Here is a 13,291-nt window from a genome sequence, read left to right as displayed (position 1 = left end):
TTGAATGTATTGAAGGTTCGCGTGCACACAGCTTGACTAGAAATACATTGAATTATGGCGCTATGTTGCTGCTCTCTGTTCGCCTTCAACACAACTCTTCTACATAATACTTTGCAAAAATTTTCCCCAAACTCTTATTTACCACTTTTGGTGCTTAAAGATTTCTAAATTTTATATTATGCCAATTATGTTCATTTAAACGTTTAATCCTCAATACCTCAGCAACGGCTATTCCCAAAAATCTTTTTTTTCTCTCTAAAATAAGCCCTCTACTCACTATTTCTCCTCAAATCCAAGAAATAAATGCACTGTGCTCATAAAGGATACCTGGGCTAATATAATTAGACGATTACACTGAATAATACCACCAGGGATTATTTTCCAGCTTGTCGGAGGTTTTGGTAGTACGGAGATTTTAAAATAAAACTTCCTTGCTAAATTGTCTTGCTTCAAATCTCATAGTTATTAAAATCCATATTTAAAATCATCTTCTGCTATTGAAACTTTGCATTTTTCACATCCCTATTAGATTTGTGCCTTGCAGCTTCTCTATTGCGACTTAGAGTTACCAAAAGTTGTTAAGAAAGAACTGGCCGGTCATTTTGAAGAAGATATACGCTGCACGTTTAGAATAAAGTATTATCTAATCCAGGCTAGTTCAGTCTATTGAAAAAGCATTTTTAGAGTGTTTCGCATTTGTGATTTGGCCATATGCAATTACTGAAATTGTATGTTATTCAAAAGTTCTGAAAACATACTTTGATTTTTAAAAAAACCTGGGAGTAGTAAAGAAATGAACTCTCCTTTGCTTTTTTTAATAATTTTTATGTTCGAAAACAAATTTTGAATAGACTGGGAATTGGTGTTTTAACATTTAAAGTGTAGTGAACCTTTTAATTTATAATTGGAATTTTGCAAATTATTCTGTTTACAGAACAGATGTTGACCTAACGAACAAAAGCAACATGAACTTTTGGTTTAATATTTTAATTAATCTAATGTATTCATGAATAATGCAATAATTGCGATCATATTGAATAAACAAGAATTTAAAAAATAAAGTTAATAAAAATTGTTAATTTGTGATTATAGAATTAGTTTACAGTAGAAAACAAATATGTCATTCAAGAAATAATAATAATAATAATAAAGCTGGACTCCCACGCGGAGGTCCCGGGTTCGAATCCAGCTGCTGACCCTTAGATTTTTTCTTCCTAGGAGCTTCTTACAGCTCACTGTCCGGTGATGGACAGTGTTGTTTGTAACTAGAGAACACTGCCCGGAGGCCGGCAGTGCACTGAAAAAAGCTCCGGGCGCCAATAACCTTAGATGTTGACGCGCCTTAAATCACAAAAAAAAAAAAAAAATAATAATAAAGAAATATGGAAAAATCTATAAAATTTGACTTTGATCTTTAATTTAACAGCTAAAGCAATTTCCTTTTAAAGACTCTTCCTTTTACATTTAGACCAGTTCTCAACTCTTGCTTTTCAGCACTGCAATCTTCCATTCCTCCACCTTAATAAATAATTCATTCCACTCAGACAATACGTCTAGCGTCTAGACGTTTTTATATACACATTTACTTTGTTGGAAAGAGAAATGAAAAGCGTAGAAAAAAAATTCAAAGTAAAGTATCTTATTAAAAGCACAAAGCGCCACCACTTCAACTAATTAGACTAACTAATTATATGGATCTAACTATTTAAAAAAAAACGGCAACATGTCGCGCTTAAATTCAACTTTGTGTAACATTTATTTTTTTATTTCTGCGTTATTTCTCAAGTTCTGTATTTACTTTATTGGTTCCTATTGTTACAATGACTTGCTCTCTTGCATTAGGACGATTAGATTTCTCCTCTAAAATTTTTCGACAAAAGAAGCTCTCATCAATAACTAAATTCTTTTTTCTTTCTTGCACAAATAATACGTTTAAAAAATAAATCAATTGTCGATAATTGACTATTAAACACCTAAGATTAAATATTTTCATTTAAGGCTTTTTGAAGGGCTTTAAAATCCTCCAAAACTACGGATTGGATTAAATATTTATAAGTAGAATAAAAACACAGAAGTTTTTGAGATCATTGACAAATAAATACAAGTAGACTCAAATGTGATCCTAAAGGCACACTGTATATCTATATATTACATCTTCTCAATTTGAGATTTTCTATTAATCTTTTGAGGGAGGTCTCGGAAAAGGTAATGATTTAGGCACTTATTTACTTATTCGTTGTTCCCTTCCTTGAAGAGTTGCAGTCGTCAGCACCCTCCACAATTATCTCATTCTATTTCGCCGATGACTATTTCGGCTCAATCCAGAAACGGTTCCTCGTCATTGTTCTTTTCATTTATTTCTGCATGATGTTGCTACGTGGTGTTGTTCATAGTGTCTGTCGCAATGGAGGTCAGCTAGAAAAACAGGCTTCCGGACCAAAATTTAAAAATTAAAAAGTAGTTGACAATAAGATTAATTCTCTATCCATTAATTCATCTATTTCCATTGCCTCTTCTTCGACTTTGCGAAGGAGTTCCTAACTCCCTCTCTGACCATTTAGACGTGTAGGTTTCGTCATAATTAACGGTTAGAAATTTAAATAATCGACTCACTTAACTTCATCATTTCCTGCATAATGACCTCTTCTAACACACTATAATTTCCGGTACATTATGACTGTTTTTTAAATGGCATTCAAGGTGATATTTGATTGATAAAAAATACCGTCCCAGGGGTTAAACGTTTTATTAAGTTTACAAACAAAAACAAAATAGCTTTTATTTTGAACTAGCTGATTAGCAAGCCTACGTTCATTAAAAGAATGAAAAAACTACTTCATGGATTATAAATATAGCAAGAAAAGGTAGAGAGTTTATAAGTAACAATAGTTAGTAACAGGAGTAGTTAGAAGTGTTGATGTTGGAGAACAGAGAGCCAGGGCGTAGAGAAGATAGCACTGGCAGAAGTACGAGCAGGGGCAATAGGGGACGCAAGGAACAGGCAAGGACCCTCACAATCCTATTAACAAGTACGTGAGGTGACTCACAAGATACTGAAGAAGAACGGTTGAACTGTAGCTGCCACAACACTCTGATTAGTGCGCCAAGATCGATACTCTCTGCAAGAATCCTTCCATGTCTGCAGGCCAACATTTACCTTTCGTCTCCTTAAAAAAAGTAAATCGCAAAATACCAAAATTTTCATCGTCAGTTCTCTTCAAGTTTTTGACTTTCAATGAAGCCAATGCTGTATATTTATTAAGAGCTTTGTCCACTTTAACACCTCAGTAGAAATATTTATGGCTCACCCAAAATAAATAGAAGTTGTGCTTAATGGCAAACTAAACAGTTATCCTTATATAAAGAGATCTATTTGTTAGCAACTATTAGCTAAATTTAAAGAAAATTTTTTGAGAGAAAAAAAGAGAAAAAAATATTAATTTGATGCATCTGCTGGTACGGTTATTTGAGCTTCATTTTTAAGAAAATAATAGATTTTCCAAGGTCAGCTGCACCTTTATGATTTATATTTTCTTTATTATTTATTATTTTCCTTATTTTATGATTACATCGAAATAAAAACTAAAATCTGTTACTTCAGATCATTATCTAAACGTATTTCAAGAATGGTTCACTCATGTTCACTATGAATGTGTAAGAATTATTTCATGAAAAAGAGATTACCGTAGGCATTACACAGCTGAAATTCCCTGAGAACATAGGACTAACTCGACGGATGTTAGGCCCTTACGAAATAAGGTATTCAATAAAGTGGTATTATTAAGCATTGTAACTTCAGTCATCTACCGAATAATGAAAACAATTTCATTTTTTGTAATCGAATTTCTATTAAATAATAATTAGATGAATTTCAAAAGTTACCACTTATAATAATTACCTTAATGGATGAATATGTTTAAAGAATTAAATAAAAATTTGTTTTAATGACTTCAACAATAAATTTATTAGTAAAAGTTGGTTAAACTGAAAGTGAGGTTTAAGTTGAATTGTAAAAAGCGGCTTATAAAATGAAAGGGAGGAACTTGTTGCAAGTTGTTGTGACAGTATATAACAACAAAACTGTACACTGTTTGTGTACGCTACATAAGGAGAAGTTTGAGAAATGAGAGATTATATGAAGTGGAGGAAGACACCAGCGACGACTGTTCAGCGCCAAGAACCTTCTTAACGTGAGCCGATTTTACTAAGGTTGTGGAAATTTACTTTCCCTTCACTTTTACCAGCTCTCTCTCTTCTCTCACAGACTCTCTTTGTAAAGGTAACATAGTCCGTCTTGACAAGTTGTAAGACTATTTTCCTGTACTTCTGCTGTGCAGGAAGTTTGCTCGGAAGAAGAGGTGGAAAGCCTTGTATTAGCATAAAAGACGTTGTAGATTATATTAAATAATGATGCAGTAATGATACAAAGTGCTGTAGGTAACGTTGATACGAAACATTTGGTCGGTCAAAAATAATTCCTTTCATCCTCCTGCAGTATTCTCCATTTTATATTGTTTTAATTGCATGTTTAAGAAAAAAAAATCCCAAAAATGAGGCATCTTCTATGTTTCCTTCTGGATGTAATTGAGTGCACCAGAGATTCATAACGTTTTCTCTCCTTTATATCGAGAAGTTCAGACTCAGTCATTTTCAAACTTAAGATTTTCACATGAATCAACACGTTTTAATAATCAGTTATATAGGTAAATTTCAAATTAATTTTACTATCCATATTCTTTTGATATAAAAACAATGGGACTGCCGTGGCATATGTTTAATAACATATTAAATAACAGAAGATATAAAACTATGCTAAAAAATATCGAAAATTTGGGCAGTTTCAAAATTAAGTAGTACATCAGTTTCCATCGCATTGAACAATGTTAATTTTAGTTTCATCTGGAAATAAAACATTTTTCAATGCGATGGAAACGGTAAAGTTTGGAGGAAATTCATGTCTTTCTGTAAAGAATCTTCAACAAACTAAAGTATGCAGGTGGATCTGTGATGATTTGGGGGTGCTTCTCAGCTTCTGGGGTAGGGAAAATTCAATTTATCAACGGTAAGAATGCTGAGAAGTAAGTAGATATTTTAAGAAAAAATTTAAAAGAATTGGTCAAAAATTTGGGAATCGAAAGGAATTTTATTTTCTATCAGGATAATGATCCCAACCACAAGGCCTTTAAAACCAGAGAATGGCTATTATATAATTGTCCCAAAGTGATGGCAACACTCCCACAGTCACCAGATCTAAATCCAATCGGGCATTTGTGGGCAGAGTTTAAAAAAAATTGAAAAATCATCAGATCCAAAATGCAAGTCAACTGAAGGAGAAAGTAATCGAAGAATGGTATAACATTACTCCGGAAACCACCAAGAAATTTGTTGAGTCGATGCCTAGGAGGTTATCTGAAGTAATTAAGAGAAAAGGCTACCCAACAAAATATTGACTTTTTTTTTAATTAAAAAATGTTAATTGTTGCAAATGTATGAATATGAAAGTCTCGTTGGTGACGAGTTATTTCGAAACTGTTATTTATTTTGGCTAAATTTTTACAGTTTATGAATTAAAAAAAAGTGTTATATTGTGTAAAATAAAATTTTACTTAATATGTGAGTGTTATTTGTTCTCCTTGACTCACCAAAAATAAAATAAAAACTGATAAAGAATCAAAAACCTGGTGTATGAATATGACTGTCATTAACTGTATATACTACCTATTTTATTTGAAGAAAAGTTTGGTTTTTGTTTAAAATTACTAAATTACTTTGTAAGATGATTCTAAAAACCATTTTAAGAATAAAAATTGAGATTAACATCTCAATCTGGTAGGCGTGATAATTACTAGTTTCATCTGTCACATAATTACTTGTGAACATTTTTAAATTACTGAACTACTCAATCCACTCTCTGCCATGGGATACCTGGTAGCCTCTGAAAACTCCTAATTAGATTGTGTTTAGTTAAAACTTTCTGCCAACTTGTACTCAGTTTAAAAGTCACTTTTTGAAGCCACTAATATACTATTTTCTTTCTTCTCTATCTGTTAGAATTACATTTTAGAATTTAGCTTCATTAAACTAATTTTTAATGATAATTTATTTCATAAAGAATTTTTAATTTTTCTTTAGTCAGCAAAGGTAGAAAAAAAAAAATCATTGTACATGCTTCATTTGACTTTTTAAACTATTTACTAAAATTCTTTGTCCTTCCTTATTTGTTTTTTATTTTTTATTATGTAAATTAATTATTTTATTGCAGAGGTTATTATGAAAGGAATTTTTCTCCAGTTTTATGCCAAACTACTTCTTACATCTTAACCTTGAAATATTAGTCAAATTATTGAAGTTAAGCAAGAAATTATTTTGAAATCTAAACTGCAAGCAAAGATGAACGTTATATTGATGAGTTTGTTTTAGTTTTAGTTATTATTTGGGCCACGTAGAGCTTTATTGTGAAAATTGAGAGATATTAAGTCAAAAAAACACTCCATGCTTAATAGACATTCACTCAAATTTCCACCTAATAGTTTAAGTATAAAGAGGATTGAAAGAACGTAGGAGAAATTTATGTGCTGTTCGCAATCTAGAGATGTTTGTTTTTCTCAAAAACTGCCTTCTAAAAAGTACAAATCTGCCTGATTTTCCTTTACCACCTTTGAGAATAAGTTTCAGTTTCTGTCCATTAGGACATTTGTTAGTGATCCAGTCGACCTGGAACATAGAAGGCTTTGACTCCTACTTTTGCTACGTCAATATTTAACAATGATTTTGTTACTTTTGTTTGTGTTTATTAAATTTTAGTCAACTATGATTTTAACAGCAATGATTTGATACTATATTTATGACTTTTTATTTTTAATCAAAGAAATTTATTGATTAATAGAGATAAACCCAGATCAGCAATCTACAGTGTTATACATAGATAAAAAGTGAATTTCTATTACTAAGTTATTAATATTTCTAAAATAAAGTTATAAAAAAGATGATGAAAGTATTTCCAATTGATACTCCATAATTTTTCTCATACTAAGTGTTTCACAATAAAATCAAATTAACTGTTTTGCTCATTTAAATCTTATTTATTTTGAAGCATATATAGATATTTTATATCTTGTACTAGGTTCATGAATCGTGCACTGATTCCATCGGAGTCCCAAAGCGCCGGATAATGTTTATTTAAGTATTTATTTAAAGTGAACTCACTTTACCGACAACACAATAACGCTATCAACGGATGATGAGCTGTGTACAGAGCTCAAGAAAATTTACGGCTGAACACGAACCGGAACTCTAAGACTAATCAAATTCACGACGAGAGAAACTGGCACTTAATTGTGCGCGTGCTGCAATACACCCCTGGGGTGGCCAGTCTCTGCGGAATCAAACTAAGGTTTATATTAAATTGCCAATCAAGTTCTAGTGAGGGAAGGAGGCCGAAACTGTCCTTCTTCTCAGTTTGCCTTCACTGTTCAACGCACAGTAATCTCACTGGACGCCTCTCATCCATAATTCAACAAGTTAGCCTACTCTTGATGCTTTATTAGCCGAGATATGCGTATCCATTGCAGAGAAACTGTCAGTACATGTTTGGAATGCCTTCAACAAAACAGAGCTTTATAATTTCGTAATATTTTTACTTTAATCGAGTATGGTAAATACTATAAGCATTATTTTAAAAGATAAGTATTAAGGAATTTGGCGCTCTAAGTTGAAAGATTTATACAAAATAAAATTAGTAAAAATACAAAACACTAGTTTTATTATTTGACGTTATAAATTGACCAAGAAGTGCTCAAGAAGAACCTGGAGAGACAAACTTCTTGCAAAATTTTGTTTTTGTTTTCTTTAATGGATTTTTCTTGCAAATTCTTCTTCTCTTCACTCTACTTTGCGCTTTATTTTCGGCACCATTCAACTGTACTGTAGTAACTCATACTTATCGTAGCAAAATGTCCCAAGTATGTGCATACATTTCTCATAAGTAGGTCAAGAACTGACGGTTGCAGAAAGGAAGAACTGGTGGGGAAGGGAAATGAAGGACTCCGGATCAATATATTAATAAAACATACCGTGTGAAGGGAATGTTGCAAAGGCGTTAGAGTGGAAGCCGGCAGAGGAACTAATGTTCTGTTACGTGCCCAGATATGTGCATTTCCATCACTCTGTCTCTGGAGCGGCGGGCTGAGGTTGAGTAGGGATGCATGCCGCCGCCTCCAACCCCACACCTTGTATTGATGTATGCTGGTCATATTAGAGTTGGAGAACTAGGATACTCGCACTGAATCCTTTATTAGTGTATACACATTGATGGTATGCCTTGCTCTTCTCTGTTCTATTATTATCCCCTACACTAACTGTAAGAGCTAATGTTGTCCTCCATCGCATGCCACAATCTTCACTCTTCTACATTTGTGTAGCATTTTACTTATTTGCTTATATTTTATTCTTTTGAATCTAGTATTGGAGCAAGTTGTAAAGCGAAAGCAGCATTAGACAAAAAAATCTAATGTACAACAAGTCCAATATGGTTCCAACTTAACTCAGTAGCACTAATCTTCTTACTCACTTTTACGAGTAGGTGCTTTGAAGATGAGAATTTTTGTTTATTATCACTTTCTTGTAAAGCGCGTTTGTGCTTCTCAGTTTTGGCCGAAACTTTTTATTGAATCCAAAAAAAAAGATATAAAAGTAGCGTTGAAAGTAAATAAGATTATCTGAGACTGAAGAATACTTAATTCCTACAAAATAATAGTAATGTAATAAACCTTGTAGCTGTATCTCACAGAGCGAACCCTTCTATGCCTCCCCAAGGATGTGTGTTAGGCTTCTATTATTTATTACAATACGTGATGCGTCGCCGCAAAAAAAGAAAAAAAAGTTAATAAATACAGAATTATGAGACCTATGAAAAGCTCCTAGTTAGTTCAGGATATAACAGGACAGAGATATTGCACTACTTTTTTTGTTTGTGTTTTTTTTTCTCCAGTGATTTAGGGGAATATGAAGGATATAGGGATTTCAGAGAGCAGAAATGTGATGAAAAAGATCTCCACACGAGTGTAGCATGAGTATCAGAGCGGTCTAGTGGCGATGGAGCGGGCAAGGTACAACCATCCAGCATCTAATCTCCGGCTGGTGGTTCGTGCTCTGGAAAAACAAACAGCTCCACATTGGTACTTATTGGTTTGTTTAAATCTCTGAGTTTCCAGTGGCCAAACGCCATAGCTCTTTTATTTATTTTCCTATCGCTGTTTAGTGGTAATATCACAGCTTGTATGGTTAGTGGTAGTTTGATGAACGTGAAATAGCTACTTCCCTTATTGGTAAATATTACTCTTTGTAACATTGAAATTAAAGATAAACATTATATTTCTAGATAATATAACCCCTGATACAGTTGCACGCTATAAATCAACATTTGGATAAACCAATAATACGTATTATTTTTAAATTAATTTAAAGAACAATATTGATTTTTTGTTGTTTTTTTTAAATAAAAATAATTTTCAAAGTTCCAAGCTTGGAAGCACTTTTTTTTTGTTGCCACATTTTTTCGAAAATATCACAAGCAGATTTCTTGAAATTGGCTAAGTTTGCTGAGGACCTTTTAGTTTTTTGGTAAGTTTTTCTTCGACAATTGAATTTAAAATAAGTTGCAGCTAAGAAGATATTATGACTTCCTTCTCAAGTGCTACTTCAATGTGTACCTTTATAGATAGAAATAAATGTATTTTCTAAAATTTAGAGTTATTTAAAATTTCAAGGCCTAGTTCGATACGAAATCCTACCAAAATCCTTAGTTTATCATTCCTCACTTCATCTTTCCATCTAGCCTTTCCATCTATCTAATACAACAGTTCTTGTCCTCACTGATCGCTTAGACTGGAAAAAACACCAGCCAACACTAGATTTAGTAAACCAACACTAGGAATTCAGTAATCGCTACAACACTCTTAGGAGCTATAGAAACAATATCTATGGGAAAAAGTAAATTTGACACGCCCTCAGCACTAGTAAAAATTTATGCTTTCCTATTGCTCAATAGTTTATTCTGCGGCATTGTTACTGAAAGGTGCATCTCTTGAAAGCACTAATGCTGCTAAAAGAAGAGAGAGGGTTCCTTACAATTTCAACAAGAGTCGTGATACCAGCTATTCAATATCCAATGTTATCTGAAATATGTGATAATGGGATACGCCAACAGAATGTTATTGGTAGAAGCTGTTATTAAAGAAAATAGTTCAGAAGCAGGACCCTATTAAATTTGCAAACTTTTTTTTTCTTTATCTATTATTTCAATTTACTAAATGCTTTTTTACTAAGATATCAGAAAAATCGAAGGAAAATAATTATTTCTCTAACATTTTTAACTTCGACAAGCTGATTTGTAACAATGTGCACATGAAGTTGTATTGTGAAAATAAAATCTTTATTTAATTCATTCATAATATATTCAACATTTAAAATGAAATAGTGGGAATTACCACTCATTCCTCAATATCTCAAAAACTGTAGAATTATTAACAAAATAAACAAATTTAGAATTTTACAACAAACATAAAAAATAAATAAACAATTCTCTTCGCACATTGTTAATATCGTGGATTAAAAGAGATTTTTCTCTTCTAGAGAAGAGAGGTTTTTAAATAAAAAAAAAAATAATCCCACTGTTCGGAACCATGCAGGGCAAGCAAACCTATAGATATGCACACAGAGATCACTGTACAACCGTGTACCAACACGAAGACTGTTCCCTTTATAGGGTGATGTGCACTAAAGGCAGCAACCGTTCCCTCTTAGTTTCTGGATATCCGTACTACCATCAGAGAATATGCGAGCTTCAAAGAGAAAACCAACTAATAAAATACACAGCACATATCTCTCAGACTTTATAACATGCAGCCTGGTTGGCGTGTGAGCGGCCAACTAACCAGTTGTCAGTATCTCTAAAACTTCAGCCTTACTAATATAATTAGTTTAATGTCTCAAAGGAAAAATTACATATATACGTACAAACATTCACACCAAAACACACATGTAGATTTATGTTTTAAACACTTTATAACCATCTGTTTTTTTTTTATCTAGTTATTAAAAGTTTCCGACTCAATGAAGTCTCAGTTTTACAACTTCAATGAATTTTTTAATCTAAGATAAATTGCTAAACTGTAAACAAATAAAGTAAGTTTGTAAATATACATAAATTTCTCTTCAAATTTCAGCTTCTTCGCCAATTAAATTGGAATTGGGAAGCATTATAATTTAGAAAGCGATATGGGGCCTTTGATTTTGCGGATTGACTTGATACTGACCACTTCATATTCCGACTTAATAAATATATGAGGCAAAAAAAAGAAGAAGAATAGTAAGTCCTGGTAAAACATTCAAATTTTGTAAATAATAAATAATTACTTTACTGCAAATATTATTTTTTTATGACACGATACCGGAGAAAACACTCTTAAAAAAAATGTTAAAAATAGTTAATTTGTCAATAAATATACATTATAAATCAAGTACACAAGTACATACATTACACAGATTTTAACTAATTATACTAAATTTTACACCAGAGACAGGCTAGAATGAGAAGGTAATTGGCAGGCAGGAATCGGCAGAAATCTTGAATAAGTCCATGTCTTATACCAAGAGTATGAGAAAATAAGTAAGTATAAGAATCTAAACATTTTTATCAATAATTAACTAGCCTTAGAAATCAAAATAAACCTTAGAAAGCCCAAGTTTATGTGGCATCAACTTAGGAAATTTATTTTCCTACTATCAAATATAAATTCTCTTACCATCAAAGCTACACTATCATCTACTAGTTATGAATTCTCACAATGCATTTCAATCTCCAATTTATTACAAACTTCTTAATACCACAGTAAAGTGGCATTTGGAGGAAAATTTAATGTTTTTTTTTCTTGGAACAATGTTTGAGATAAATATTTGAGATAAACTGAATGGTGTATTTTACCACCTAGTTTTAAAATGTTATTAATAGGAGTTAATGAATAAATAGAAACTGGACAGGGAACTGTCTTTCATTACAAAATTAATTCCATAAAAAGTTAATCTTAGCATTTTTTGAATAATATACAATTAACAGCTGTACTATTTGTGTTTTAGAATAAAATAATTCAAGGATTTATCAGAAGTAGCCACGAACTGATAAGCAGAAATATATTTTTTTAAAGCATCTTTATAAAAGTGTAGAACAGTTGGCTGGAATTGCAAATTGTAATGGCTAGAATTGAAAGTGCAAGAAATTGTAAATTTCTTCCTCACAGAAAATTTGTTTTGGAACCATTAGTAAATTTAAACTTACAAACACCTACATATAAATATGAGTAGACAAAAGCATCTTCTTAAACAGTTGGTACCTTCTTTTCAGAAAATGTTAGTGACCACACAAGTGAGAAAAATACACTCCCTTACTACCAAGTTATTTCATTAAAATTATTTCTTTTGTTTTTACTGTCTTTTCAATATCTATCCTCCTGGAACAGAATTCGAGAATTATTACACCTTCTAGTATTCAATTAAGCAAATGAAACATATTTTGTCGAACGAAAGCATTCCAACTGCTCTCATTTACATAATCGGCCAAAGCTGAGATTCTCGACGATTTGTGCCATAAGCTAGAGAGACAGGCATAAGAATGAGAAGGTAATTGGCAGGCAGGAATCGGCAGAAATCTTGAATAGGTCCATGTCTTATACCAAGAGTATGAGAAAATAAGTAAGTATAAGAATCTAAATATTTTTATCAATAATTAAATTTTTTTTAAAGAATCGTTGATCGTGTACATTGAATGAACTTGGTATTAGAAAGTGAAATTAGAAATAAATAACATATAATATTTACTGATATTTCATTTAGCCTATACAGATTTAGGAAGTGATAAACAAATATTTGTTTAAAAAATTATTTTACATGAATCACATTTCGGCAATTTTATTCAGGCCTTACCATTTGTTTAATACCAATTTTGTTTTAAGCCGTGGTGAGTGGAAACAGTTTCAATCGCTGCAGATGAAAAGTACAATTTTATTCAATGATATTATAGAATAAAGTTATTTTATCAGCAGCTGGGGAAAAAAGTATTATTTATTTTTATTTTTTTATACTTGGTAACACTTTTATTTATTTATTTTTTACTTATTATTCATTGGTTTTTTGTTTTTAGTATTTTTGTACATTTACTTATTTAATATTAATTACGAAATGTAAAACATTGAGGAGTAAAAATAAAGAAGTATTTAGAAAACTTATAATAAGCTAC

General features: G+C 31.7%; 1 protein-coding gene and 1 long non-coding RNA gene across 2 annotated transcripts in view; one reads left to right on the top strand and one right to left on the bottom strand.

The window, feature by feature from the left end:
* The window catches only part of Lar (tyrosine-protein phosphatase Lar), an 855,139-nt gene that overhangs the window by 811,965 nt on the left and 29,883 nt on the right, over nucleotides 1-13,291 (bottom strand). The gene's annotated exons all lie outside the window — the stretch shown is intronic.
* LOC141449492 (uncharacterized) lies at nucleotides 11,103-12,818 on the top strand. The gene is made up of 3 exons (XR_012455556.1): nucleotides 11,103-11,368; nucleotides 11,577-11,668; nucleotides 12,136-12,818. It is a non-coding gene; the product is annotated as an uncharacterized lncRNA (long non-coding RNA).

Source organism: Rhodnius prolixus, unplaced genomic scaffold (assembly GCF_049639745.1).
Source record: "Rhodnius prolixus isolate KJV_2025 unplaced genomic scaffold, Rpr scaffold_1, whole genome shotgun sequence".
NCBI lineage: Eukaryota > Metazoa > Arthropoda > Insecta > Hemiptera > Reduviidae > Rhodnius > Rhodnius prolixus.
Note: the sequence above shows the minus strand (reverse complement) of the source record. Positions and strands in the feature narration are given on the sequence as shown.